Source organism: Notamacropus eugenii, chromosome 5 (genome assembly GCF_028372415.1).
Source record: "Notamacropus eugenii isolate mMacEug1 chromosome 5, mMacEug1.pri_v2, whole genome shotgun sequence".
NCBI classification, from domain to species: Eukaryota; Metazoa; Chordata; class Mammalia; order Diprotodontia; family Macropodidae; genus Notamacropus; species Notamacropus eugenii.
The window spans coordinates 317,630,710-317,645,808 of NC_092876.1; positions in this window are offsets into that span (position 1 = coordinate 317,630,710).

Here is a 15,099-nt window from a genome sequence, read left to right on the forward strand (position 1 = left end):
ATAAAGTTGGGTCAGCTGGGATCAGTAAGACAATTAATGTCAAAGACAGAGGGTGGCAACTACAGCCTGTCCTGTAGTAAATTCAGCTTTAGCTATTTTTAGGTCTTATCCTCTTCTGCTTTCCTTTTCCTTAAGGGGCCTTGATTCTTTTTTTCACTGTTAAACTCCTCTTCATCCTAGACATATCCCTTCTACATTCCATCTGATGCTCATTGAAACCTAGCTTTCTCCTGAAGATGCTGTTTCTCTTGGCTTACTCTCCAAACTGGCTATTCCTTCTGACACATAATGTCAAAAGGAGTTTGTAGCAGATGGCTTCCATCCCCACACGGCTCAGTGATGTGGTGAAGAAGAAAGATATGGGAGGCAGGTATAGATAGCCCAACTCCGTTTATTGGTCTGAGGGTGAGGGTATGTATCGACAGAAACTGCAAGTCTACGTGACATCTGCTCATCTCCTGTCCTAGTGATTTGGTCAGTCTTATTGTCTTAAAGACTGTTAGCCTAGAGGGCATCTATTTTACATAACCCTTGTTTTCTGTAGTTCTCTTATCTATCTCAAGGAGACAGCAACATCTGGGGGGCATGGAGAGCCCTGCCAGATGATAATGAGCACAGTCTCAAAGAACAGTTTCCCTAAAGGTCTATCCTGAACTTGTCAACCACACTCCATCCTGGCCCTCAACAGAAGTTGATATATACCTTGCTGCCCAATATCACATTTAGACACTACCTGCTGTCAGCAACCACCTTACTTTCAAGGGTCACTCAAGTTTGTTGAAATCGTTATTGCTACATCATTGCATTCGTAGGTCACTGTACTTCCTCTAAAATATATTCAGAAATTGGCTCAAAGTGTTCCCCACTACAATCACTATCTTTTGTAAAGTACCTTGGCCTTCAGGTTCCACAAACTCCCTAGTTCCCATGAGCTCTGCTTTTAGTGCCTTTCTAAGCCACACACAAAGTGGATTTCCCATTTATGGTTCCCAATGCCAGAATTCTTAGCTTAGCTCTGCTTTATCTTGGTGTTGTTTGGCTGTTTCAGTCATGTCCACCTCTTTATGACTCCACTTGAGGTTTACTTAGGAAAGATACTGGAATGGTTTGCCATTTCCTTCTCCAGCTCATTTTATAGATGAGGAAACTGAGGCAAACAAAGTTAAATGACTTCCTAGAGTCACACAGCTAGTGAATGGTTAAGCCCAGATTTGACCTGTAACTGCTTCATCTTAGTCACTCCTTTTTCTTTCTTCTCAAGTCCCATTTCTACTTTTCATCTTCTAAAACTTCTTTATTCACTCCTCCCAGTCCTGACATTTCTAACTTTCTTCAGTTTCTCATTCTCTCCTTCTGTTTTCCTTCCTTCCCAGGCCCTTTTGCTCCAGTCCTAAACTTTGTCCACATCTCCTTCTTCTTTGGTTCTAGCCCTTCTTCACTTTATACCCTTTTCCTTATCTTTCTCTTCATTCAGCTTCTTATGTGTGACCAAATTCAGCCTCTAATAAATTCCTCTCACCATCCTTTTTATTACAAACAATTTCCTGCCCTCATTTTTTTAGCTAAATCTGTCTTCTCATAGCATAATCTTCTGTCTTAGAATTGAGAAATAGATCAGCTCCTCGTTATCAATCAAAGTCAAAACTCACATTCAATAATCTGGCTTTATTTTTCACTTTTTTGTTCTGATTCCTACAATAGTAACTCCTCATTAATTACACATTAAACACTAGCAACACTACATTATTTGCTGTTGTTCAACATTTTTGCCCATGTTTGCATCTGCACCTTCACTCATTTTGTTATTCGTTCCACTTCTTATACTTTTCTTGATATTAACTCTATGAGTCCAACTAATTTATAAATCACACTTAGATGAATAAATTAAGATTTACAAAATGCTTTCTTCAGAACCCTTTAATGAAGTAGGAAATGAAAATATTAACACCACTTTACCGACGCTATCTAATGTACAATATACAATCTGTTGACAAGGTCAATTGATGTCACCATTGTGACATCTCTTAAATACATCCCTTTCTGTCCTCTGACACTGAACCACTCTGTTGTAGGCCTTCCTCACCTCATACCTGGACTATCGTGATTCACCTGCTGATGAGTCTGACCTCTTCTCATTCTGTTCCATCCTCCATTTTTCCATTACAATTATTTTGCTAAAGTACAGGTCTAAACATGTTAGTCCACCCCACTCAAGTTACAGTAGCTTGCTATTGACTTCAGGATTAAATACAAAATCTTCTAGTGTTTAAAACCATCATAAACCTACCCTTCTACCTTTCTAGTCTCCTATCACCTTACTCTCTGTAATATACTCTTCAATTCAGTGGCCCTGGACTTCTGGTTGATCTATGAACAAGACATTCCTTCTCTCTGTTCCTGGTGTTTTCTCTGACTGTTCCCCTTACCTAAAAAACTCTCTTCCTCCTCTATTCTGCCTACTGACATTTTTTGAAGACCCACCTAAAACCCCATCTTTTCAGGAGACCTTTCTCAATGTCTCTTAATTCTCTTGTCTTCCCTCCAGTAAGTATTTTCTATTTATTTGCTATATAGTTTTCTTCTACATTTTGTTTGCATATTGTCACCCCCCCCCATCACATTATGACTCCTTTTAGGACAGTAACTAATTTCTGCTCCTTTTTATATCCTCAGAGCTTAATATAGTGCATGGCACACAGAAAAAAAAATTTGGTTAGTAAATATTTATTGATTGATTGATGAAGAATCTATATCACAAAAATGTTAAATGGCTTGTTCATGGTCATACAACCAAAAAGTATTGCAAATAACATAGATTCTCATTTCTTCTGCTTTTAAACCCAATTACCTGTCAATTATTCTCTTCTCTGAACTTCCAAAAAGTCTCAAAAGCTCAAAAAATAAATGACACCCTTCATTTGTGAAATCGTTAATTTTTCCAAAGCAAGCTCTTCATGTTTCCAGGAGGTGGGGTCTGCTGCTATTATTATCACTATTTTGCATGTGGAGAAATTGAGATGCCCAACAAATTACAATTTTTCCACCAAATCTTTTGTAATCAGCTTAAAGCCATCTCTCCATCCACAAAAATCCCTTCTCTACTTTGTTTTCTTGTATTGCTTCCAAAGTCTACTTAGGATTGTAGCTTTATCTGTATGCTTGGCTTAGTTTCTTCTCTAGAGGGTAAATTCTTTGAAGAACGGAATCCACTTGTATTCTTCAGTGTCTCCTCAACCTCACTGAGCACAGTGCCTTGCATACAGTAAGTGCTTACTAAAGATTTGCTTTTGAACCAATATATATAGGACACATATAATAAACAAAAGAAAGTCTACTATCCCAGGAGGAAAAACAAAATTATCTAGAGCAGCAGTTCTCAATTTCTTTTGTTCTCAGGGCTACTTTATACTTTGAAAAATTATTAAGTATCCCCACAAAAAAATTTTTTGGGAACTATATCAATATTTACATATTAAAAATTAAAATGAGAATGATGATGATGGAGTTGATGATGATGATGATAATGGTGGTGCTGCTGCTGCTGCTGCTGGTGGTGGTTTTGATTCCATGTATTCACTGAAAATGAGGATTCTAGAACTCCACTGTTCACACTTTGAGAACCATTGGTCTAGTCCTATATAAACCTTTAAAATGTTCTCATTTTACAATGTTTGTTACAACTAGGCAATGGCAGAGAACATGGACAACCAAGAAGTAGAAACCTTAAAGTCAATTCATCTATCTCTTATAAATATGCTTTAAAGCTAATCTTTTTTTTTTAATTTAAAAAGGAATCAAGGTGATATGAATAAAACTCTTCATTGTAGACATCATAGATTTGCACGTAAACTTTATTTTACAGGTAACAGGGGTTGGAAACAAATTGGAAAAGGCAGCATTTTGACTTGATCCCCATTGTCTGAAATATAGAAGGCACTCAAATCATCTTTGACATGCAGGCTATTTAAACCAGTTATATGTCAGGCTTACTATTCCTTGACAAGAAACATATGGCCTTCTTGAAGACATACAATGGGTAAGTCCATTGTAGATCCACATAAACCACATGGTGCCCTGGAAAGGCCTATTCAATATGAGATAGTACACAGGAATAGCTTTTATGTGTGTTTTCTTTTTCCTTTAGAATGAATCATTTGTTGTTGAAACAGGGAGAAGAAACTTTTGTTCAGTTTTTGTTTCATTTCTTTTTATGGAAGGTATACACATCACTGCACAACTGGCCTCAGGACCATGTGAAGAAGCAATCAGCACAAATACAAATATTTGCTACCCTGGCTCGTAAGGAAGAGAGGAAGGAATAGAAAACCTTCTTGTACTCCTGTAGCCTCTTTGCCTTTGGGGCTGTTTTCTTTCTAATACACAAAGTTGACTGCTGTGCCCACCTGGTTCTTACGTTCTTTGAAGATTCATCATGAAGAATAAATGTATTATTAGGTGGTCTAGAGTGCCTTCAACAAAACAAATCAGATTTTTTGTTCTTTTGTGAGTATCAAAGAATAGTCCCATGCTGTCCTTTGAAAATATCTTGACACAGGAAGAGGAGAGGGGAAAGTAAATAAATACTCCAAGTCTATTTGAATTGGTGGCCTGCTGGTCATATTGCCCCCCCACCCCCACCCTATGTCCTATTTGTCCATTGTTATCATCAGCAGAAGAGTTATTCTTTCTAGGGGGAAAAATGGCATAACCCATCATCAGAATTCCAACTAAATATTCTTCTTGTATACTTAGGCTTAGGGATTTTTTTTGGAAGATATGAACATCAGTTTTATGGAGATACAACTGATCTGCTATACATAGGGGAAATCTAATTCTTACTATACAGAGTTTCCATCTGGGATAAAGTATCAAATACTGGTATTTGATATTTTCTGCATAGGTTGGGAATGAGCTTTTTCAGGAGAAAGAGGTAGAATTAAGTTGGCCTCTTTTTTTCTGATTCTCATAGAAAGAATGTCATACGTTCTATTTCAATTACATACATTTTAATCAAATAAACCTCTTTATAGTTTGGAGTTCTAGAAATACACATAAAAATTAGGCTAATTTTCTACTTCCCCAAAATCTACTGAGTGAACCAGAAAATCATGTGAGGAAAAAAGAAACAAGGAATGTTACAGTGGATTGAAATTCAACTTGAATAGAGATTGGATGTTATAAAAATATATATATATATATATATATATATATATACAGCTGATCTACTGGGGAAAATTGGAGAAACACTGTGATTGTTACCTAAGTGTATTTCCTAAAGAAATTAATGAGAAAACCAGATAGGAAAACTTACCAGCAGCAAGTCAATGGAGAACACTTAGAAGAATTTGATATTGCTTTTAGTTAATTCTGTAAGTTTTCTTGACAAAACAATAAAAATGGGTATATGGTGCAATGGAAAGAGCACTAGATTTGGAATAAGAAGAGCTCTGGGAATTCATGTCCTTAAACAAGATCAGAAAGTATTAAAACAGAAAATTCTTAATTGAGTTATAGTTTGTTTAACTTAACATCGTTATGATGAAGTTATTGAATTTTCTTTCAAAAATCTAGTTTTCTATGAAAACTGGATTAATTATTGAATTTCCTCAAACACTTGGTTCAAAAAAAGGAAACTATGGGTTTCCATAGGCTACCAGAAATGGCAATATAATTGAACAAATGCAGTACCTTGGCCAAGAGAAGTCAGGTAAACAACAACATCTCCTTGTATATAGAAGGAACCCTTATTCTCACTCTATTGTTGGAAACTCTTCTTGTGACTTTCATGAAACTACATTATTTAAGTTTTCTTCAAAGTCCTCTGATGCTTCCTATACTTACTCCTGAAATCTTCATTCTCTTTGTTCTAATAGTGGAGAGTTTCCAAGGTTCCTTCTATGAACCTATTTTCTTTTCTTCCTTAGAGAAGTAGGATCATAAACTTTAGAGCCAGAAAAGAACTTTAGATAATATCTAATCCAGACTCCTCATGTTACAGATAAGAAAATCAAGGACCTGAGAAGCCAAGTGATATGGCCAAGGTCATAGACATAGGAAATAATGCTCTGCCAACCATTAGCCCTAAGAAGTTGCTTCTAGTCTCATTCACTCAATCAGGTTCAAGTCCTTTTTTAAAGCTGTATGCATGACATTTCCTCTTCAATATTCCACTATCACTTACACTCTAGATTCCTTAATCTGTAGTCATCCCCTTCTTTCCCTGTCTCTTACTTTCAACATGTCCATTTGAGTTGGTGACATCACTCTTTTTCCTGGCTTCTAAAAACAAAGGAAAAATGAGTAATGTTTATAAGTAGTTCTCAGCATATTACCAGCAATGAATGTGTGCAAAAATATGGGACAAAATATATCCGTAAGGACACATATCCTATGACCAGAAAAGGAGGCATATGAGTCATGTGCTGAGAAAGGAACAGACTGAGAAATATGCTGGTATTCATGAAACACTGATACAATCAAAGAAAGGTTTCTTTGTCATTAGATGATGTCCTTGATAGCAAATTTGTGAAATATTATAGGCTGCTATCCATGGTGGTTATACTGACATCTATGAGAGCAAGGGACAGATAACATATCATAGTACTTTTTATCAACCCTTGGGTATCATTTATGACTTCTCTATCCTCTCTTCCTTATCACAGAATTGGTCACTAAACTCTGGAAATTATTCCTTATCTTTTATATATCCCTTCATCTCATTCCCACTGTCATTCTAATGTAGATTATCATCATTCAAAACACTTCACTATGTAGCCCCTCCAAACTTTCCAATCTCATATATTACTCCCAAAGATGTATTCTTGGATCTGGCTTCTTGGTTGTTCCACAAATGAGACACTGTCTCTCAGTTCTAGTAATTTTTGCTGGATGTCCTTTTTGCCTAGAATGCTCTATCACCTCCACTCTGACAATTGACCTCTCTGGTTTCATTTAAGTTCCAACTAAAATCCCATCTTCTATAGGAAGCCTTCCTCTTAATCCAAGTGTGTTCCCTCTCTTAATTATTCCCTCTTTATCCTGTATATAGCTTGCTTTGTATATATCTGTTTGCATGTTTTCTCTCTCACTAAATTGTAACTTCCTTGAGGGCAGAGGCTGTCTTTTACCTCTTTTTCTATCCCTAGCGCTTAACACAGTGCTTGTAATATAATAAATGCTTAACAAATGTTTATTGAATAAATTTTAGGTATGAATCCACTAGTAGCTGGGCGAACCCAGAATATCTTCATGTAAAAGGTAGTCCTTGATCTCAGATTTGAAGTAAACTAGATATTTTAAGAGGTAAGGATGAAATGAAAGTATATTTCAGGAATTGGGAATAACCAATACATGAATACACTACTGTCAAAATGATCTTACCATAGGCATAGGTCACTCCCCTGCTTAAAAATGTCATTGGATATCTATTATCTGAGGAATAAAATAGAAACTCTTGAGCTTGTCATTCAAGGCTCTGTACAATCTTATTTCAATTTTCTATTACTGTTACTACTATTTTCCCAGATTTTTCCCTGTGCCCTGAGCTGTTACTCCATTCCTCTCTGAAATTATCTTCCATCTGCTCTGTATACATGTTTTTCTACTTGTTTACATGTTTTCTCCCTTACTAGAATTTATTTAAAGGCAGGGACTGATTTGTATGTTTTTGTTTTTTCTTTATAATTTCATAATTTCTAGCACAGAGGAATCCCTTAATAATGCTTATGAATTAAATGACTGATTGACTACTCCCTTTGATTCATTCTCTGTTCCTATTTAATCAAACTACTCTCCCCTTCTCTATCTTGCCCTGCCCTTTTCACATATTTTCCTTTTGCGTAGAGTGGGATCAGTGATGATCAACACGTAACTGTCTAAACTTTATACTATCTTAACCAGACCAATCCCAATACAACTTCAAAAACATTTATTAGTGTATATATACTGGGGGCTAAGGAAGAACGGAATCCCCACAGAAAATGTACCTTTCTGCCAAGGCACTGCACAAAATTGCTAAGTATTGTCCCTCTACACACCTGTTCCAGAATTACCATTCATATTAAACCTGTAGGCTACTCTTCTCTCCATGCTAAATTTTCCCATTTGGTACCTCCTTGAATTCTCTCTCATTTACTTTTTTTGTCACAATTAGTTCCCTGATGCCACTCTAGGATTGAAATTCTTCTGTAAATCAACCTTTACAAGCTGGGTACAGACAATGTGGAAAGGATGAATGTATTAGGGCACTGCACTTTGGTCCTACTTACTGAGAAAGCATTTCAAGATCTGAGATAATGCTAAGAAAAGATGTTTCTCTTTTCTTCAGGGAAAAAAAGGACCCATAAAACAGTCCAGGGTGCAAATTTTTCTCAACTTGTCTTCTCCAAAACTATAGGAATACCATGATCAATTGAGTATTTATGGCTACTGTAAATAGGCGTGTGTAGATAATTGCCACTTCCCTATCCTATCTGGTCACTTGAGCCAGTTTAATGCCTGGGGCCATCTTATCTACTTTCTATATATCCACTTGTTGGAAAACTCACAGAAAATGCTGCAGAGACTGTCAAAGGGATTCTCTGACTGTGTTATGTGAATCAGTTGTCTAACCTATTAGGAAAAATATCTCTTACATATGTAGCAGGGAGTAGCTGACAAAGATTCAACTGGTAGCTCTAGCAGAGGACACATTATTGCCAATTTAGCTTCTGTATTCATAACTAAATCCCCTTTCTGAATAATTTTCACAGTGACACAATTGCTTTCTGTGGATGAACTTCACCTAGAACTATTGAAAACTAAGACTATTAGAATTCCTCCTTCTGGTGATTGGTATTTATTTCCATATTTATCTTCAAGCTCAAAAACCTAAAATAGTGGTGTGGAGGTATTATCATCACATTTACCTCTTTATGGCATGCTAGTATATGCATGGATTGGGAACATTTCCTATTCACATGGGAAATCTGAGAGAGAGATTAACAAGAAAGATAGTTTTCTATAGGCTAAAGAAGATACCATTAAGCTATGCAATCCAAGGTGCCCTTGAAGGGGTCATGCTCAGATGCACCTTGTACTATGCCAGGTGCTGGGAATAAAAAGATGAAACAAGTCACAATTTCAGTTTATATTGTCTCTGGAAGGGGAGAGAAAACAGAAATAACTATACAAAAGTTGTAGGTGAGTAAGGAGGATTTGAATACAGAGTTCTGGGTTTGTTTGTTTTTTTAATACACAGATAATATAGCTCATACATCAAGTAATGCTTGATAGAAATGATATCATCCGAATTGGATTGTGAATGAAGAAAGCCTTCTAGCATCTTTGTGACTCTACAGACCAAAATTCCCTTTCCTGGCCATCATTCCCACCTACATTTTCTTCTTCTGTTAGAATAGAGTTTCACTGAAGGGAACAACTTTTACTTTTCTATTTGTAGCCCCATAGCCCAACACAATATCTGGCACATAATAAGAACACAATTTTCCCATTCATTCATTCATTCATTCATTCATTCATTCATTCATTCATTCACTTTTTCATTCATTTCATTTTATTCATCCTCTTCTTCTGAACTTTTGGTGTAAATAGGAAATATTTTCAATCCATGCATGCTCATGTCTCAAAGGAGCATACACATTGATGGCTTGCCTACAACAGGAATTCCAGCTCTGATGACCTTCATGGGTTCTAGGTGAAACTAGTCCACAGACTGGTATGTTCTCATAGGAAAGTATCTTCCAACTCTGCTGCTTCCCTCTTGGTCATCTTGTTTTCATGGCACCAAAGCCTTGGACTCTGACTCAGACACCACCATGTCTAAGGCAAAAAGGAGAACAAGATTAAAGGAACAAAGACAAGGGGAAAATCTGTTCCAGAACATAAATATAATGTCATTATTTTCTTCGTGCAACTTGCACTCCCATTGCAACTGAGAGGTTCACTGAGATTTCAGATAAGGAGGTGGAAGCAATCAATTATTTTTTCTTTGCTAGGGTCATCAAAAATTACCAGGCAATGAGGTGATATTTGGTTGATATATATATATTCATAAATATATATATATATACATGTATATATAAATATACATGTAAATATATATATGCATGTATATCTATGCACATACACACATATGAGCACATATACACACATGAATATATACATATATACATACTCGTATGTATATATACATATATGTGTGTATATGGAATATATAATCAATTTTCATTGACCTGAATTAAGTGCAATAGAAAATCTAATTAATTTAAACCTGTATAATGATTGGAAAGGAATCTACTATGTATTGTGGAGAAAAGGGTGTGGGGAGTTGTTCTGGCCATAGTAGTCCTGACTTTGTTATCTAACCCTTTGGTGATTTTAATGGTAGAAATTTGGGGGCCCTGCAGGAAAGAAAGTTGACACCAGGACAATTCAATCAAGGAGATACCTATGGACAGATGAGACCTTGGGATACTATTTGTCTTCTTTATTGTAAGTTGTTAGACCATTTTATTTATGTATAGGACCAAACCCTGATAATGAGATCATGCTAATATTTCAGGATTAAAATGTAGGTCAAAGGAATTCCATGTTTCATTTCATGATGAAGATCTGGGAACTTTCTTAAAAATTTAACGTTTTATAGAAATAGAGTTTCAAATCAGTTAACTCAGTTGGTCAACCCCAAATGATGAGGAACAGAAGTTCAGGCTTATGTAGTTCTAACCCTGATCAGAAATACTTCTACATGACCTGTAAAATAATGATACCATAGAACTAGCTCTACAGAGTGTTTTGTTGTTGTTACTGTTGTTTAGGGCTCTTTATTCTTTATCTAATTTTCAATTTATTTATCATAATAAAAATATTAAGGTTTTTATTGTTTCCAAAACATTTAAAATTAAATCTTTTAAAATAAATATACCAATTTACTTTCACCTGTTCTTCCAAAGTAACATAAATACCACACACACACACACACACACACACACACATACATATTAAGTATATGGATAATGAGGTAATAGATGGGCTTAGTAACATGTTTTTAAAGGATAAAATATCCATGATTTCACCATTATGGTTATTACTTAAACAAGCATGGAATATTCTGAACAATTCTTGTCCATGCTATTCAGTAACCCTTCATTCACACCAAATGTGTTTTTAATTAACTATATATTATAATCTGAGCCATACTTATTATTCATCTACTTGATTTTCCTATATTGATTGAATCTGCAAGTCACTCTTAATTGAGTGTTCATTAATTGTAGTTTGGAGACCCAATAGAATTTCAGGGTTTCATACAACCAGAATGATGTGATTTAAAAAAAAAAACTGTTTATCTTAACATCTGTGCCAACTATGACTGATTCAGGTCAGTCATAGAGCCTTCCAAATTATATTAGAGAGGTTCATGAAATAGCTAGTTCTCTGTCACTGAAGTTCTTTGAGTAAAAATAATGGTTCATTTTTGCTAGGTAGTGGGGAGAAAGTTTGCTTTTGGAAGGAGTTGTATTAGATGTTATATAAGACCCCTTCCAACACTTAAATTGTTTAATTCTATGCCATATCCTGAGGACATTTTCATTTTATTAGTAAAATCATAGAGACCAAAAAGTTTTAAAGACCCCTCTCATCAAAAATTAAACTCTAATGGTAAAATGTTAATTTAGTTAGAGAGATTCCTTTGGGCAAAAAAGAAGAAGAAATATTTTCCAGATAGTCTTAAATTACATTACAGCTTCTTCTGTTTGTACTATATGCATTATATCTGTCAAATACACACATATTTAAGCTCAGGGATTTTTAGATTCAGACAACATTGAGTTCTTGGGAGTTTTTTATAGATGTTTCCATTTTTCAAATGTAATATTTTGTCCATTCTTTTTTCATACTCCAGAACATAACTTTTTCAGAGAAAAAAATTTCATCCAAATTCTCACATATTTCTTAAAAGTACTTTCTTCAGAATTTCTACTCACTATCCCCACCTCAGTTGCCAAAATGAGTATTTACTGTCTATGAACTTCTATAATGCTTTACCTGAAAGAGGGATGTCTTGGAACTTTTATTTAGAGGAATTCTTGGGAAAAGTACTTTTTATGTTTGCTTTTTGTATATCCTTATTTAGAAATAGCACGTGTTATCTATAAAACAAATGAATAAGTAAATAGCTTCAAAGATATGACCCCTTTAGTCAAATTAGTTACAAATCAAGATTTCATTAATTTCATTATTAACTATATCACAATGACTCAATAGTCAAGTGTGACAGTTTTTTTTTTTTGTAAATAACAAATGTCAATGATAATAATGACATATAATGTCCACAACAAATAGCCATAATAGTCCTCCTCTTTTTTTCCCCTTATCCAGCAATAGCTGAAATTTCATGAAGGACTTTTTCTGCCTGGGTGTACAATTTGTGTTCTAATCCTCTAATCTAACTTTTTTTTTTTTTTAAGTGATAAGGTAGGGCATTTCACTTCCAGTGGAAATCTGGTGGAATAATTCTCATCTGAGTCTGCTGGAACAAATCACCCAGACATGCAGAGAAAATCAAGCCCTGAACATTTAGTTAATATTTTTCTGCATTTTCAAATAGGATGAAAGTTTCACAAATATGGGGTGGTAGAGAAAGAGCATGGTGCTAGGACTTAATGCAAAAACAGTACTATTAAGTCTTGAGTATTTTATTGTTGTCTTTGTGGTAAATTACGATCCCAACCCTTCCATTTAGAAATGGAAAACTTAGCTTCCTATATATCACCCACCCAAGACTTCATAGCAGGAATGTTTATAATAGTAGCAACATTGCCAGAAAGTCTAGCTTGTGGTCAGAAACAATTGAGAAATGACTGGCAGAGTCAGGAAATGTGGATACCAGGGAGATTGAGATAACACTGAGCTTTCGATATAGGAAAATTGCCCAAGTCTTTGGGCAAGACTAGATATGGATGTTAGAATGCTAATGGCTAGGTAGTATATCTGGACATATCTGGATAATGTAAGCTCTTGATTCTGGGTTCTCTTGTTTTCATCAGAATCTGTTAAGGTTAGGATAAGTTACAATTTTGGGCCTAGCCAGTCCCACATCATGATTTTAAGGGAGTGTTGATAAACTGGAGCAGATAAGAAAGTGGAATGAACAGTTTACTTGTAGTAAACTGGAGCAGAGTAGTCTAGGGAGGATGCCCAGAAAGGGGAGAAAGATTTTAACTGTAATCAGCAGGTAACACCGTGGAGCAAAGTGTAGCTAAGAGTTTGCTCTTTTGTTTGTTTTATTTTACTTTTCCCAACAGAAAAGGGGGACTGGAAGATTCTTAAAAGACCAACCATTTTTCTTCCCTCAGAGGCATCCTTTTGCCCTGCCTCAACCATGCTTCTTGCTTTAAAATGAGAAATTTGTCTGAGCGTTTGCCACTAACTCCTTAAAACATGGACTCCCTACCTGGACTTTAGTCAAAGGGTAAATTGATCCTAATTCATGTGAGTCTTTCCATCTGCAGTTTTTTGAACATTATAAGAAAATGTTATTAACAAAAAATCACAAAGTGGCTTTCTCCACCACCTAGTACAGTATCTTGAACATAATAGATATTTAATGAACTGTTCAATGAATTGACTTGATTTTCTTGTGGAGCCGCCAGGTCACTATGTGATTCTGATGATCTGGACAGAGTTCTAAGCCCCTGGCCAATTTTCATTCTCTGTATCTCCAGAGAGTGTGGGGTGTCTTCCCTTTGCTCTCTATGGCTCAGAATTAACATACAACTATATCACAAATTGGTTGTAATCTATCATACAGTTTGTGTCAAGGTGAAATGCCCTCAAAAATAGGAATTAAACCAGAAAATAGAAACAGACCTAAAGAACAAAGGGAGACAAAATGCAGGCATTTTGCAGGAAGACAAAGAAGCAAAGAGAAAAAGGATAAATTGAAACACTTCACCACTCCAGTTTCTTAGAGAGTGACAACTCAGTTGCCTCAGTCATTCAGCGATAAAGTAACCATTTCTACACCAAAATTGTCATATCTTTTCCAAAATTGATCATCTGGATATCCTGCTTTCTCCATCAAAGAACCCTATCATATACTTTTCTCTAAAATGAGAAGTAAGATGCTCCCAGCCTCTCATTATTGTCATCCATTTCATTGGAATCATTCACTGGGCAGGAAGAGAATGTTGTCTCCCTACTACAAAATCCAGTCTAAATATCCACTTGCAGCTGTCTTTAAGGGAAGAATTAGTAGTAATCTATGCAAATTGGTAAAAGGCAGATTTTAAAAAATATTAAGAAAGACACTAAAAATTAAGAATAGTCAACAAAGGTGTAGTGTCCTCATAAAGGCTGCTCCCCATTACTACAGGAGTTTAATCAGAAACTGAATAGGGAAGCAGTGATGCTATAGAAGGAATAACTCCTTTATCTGACAGATCAGATTAGATGATCTTTAAGGTCATTTCTAACTTCAAGATTCTATGGAATTCTTAAAAGAAAAAGTTTGTTAAGGATAAGTTTTGAAGTCTCAATTTCTCTGTAAAAACTTGATTTAAGAAATCTATCCTGGCTTGGCATTGAATTATTTCCTCCTGGGAGATTATCCACTAAATTCATGACATTAGTGAGAGAGTAGAATTCACAAGGATGTAAAGAAGGAAAAAAAACACAAAACAAAATAAAGCCTGCAAACCCCTAGCAAATTGATAGATGGAAACTCTGGTATCTGACTTATTTCTTAGTGCATAAGACTTACTGAAGAAATCAAGAGACACCACTTTAATTAATGAGAAATGAGAGTTTGCACCAGATTCCTAATGCAGTTGAGTCCTGACTGAAGAGAATTCAGATTAAACCCATCAATCATATTTTCCAGTGGAGTATTGAACTGCCAAGCTTTGTTTTATGTCAATCCATGCCAATCTTTCTGGGTTGCCATTATCTAATTAATAAGATGGATTTCCAGACAGATTATTTCAATAAAGGGTCTCATGTTTGGAAAGTGATACAATTGCAGTACACTATCACCAACTGAGGGGGAAGTGTAAGCCCTAAACAGTAAAGGCGAAGTTTGTCTTAAACACTTCCACC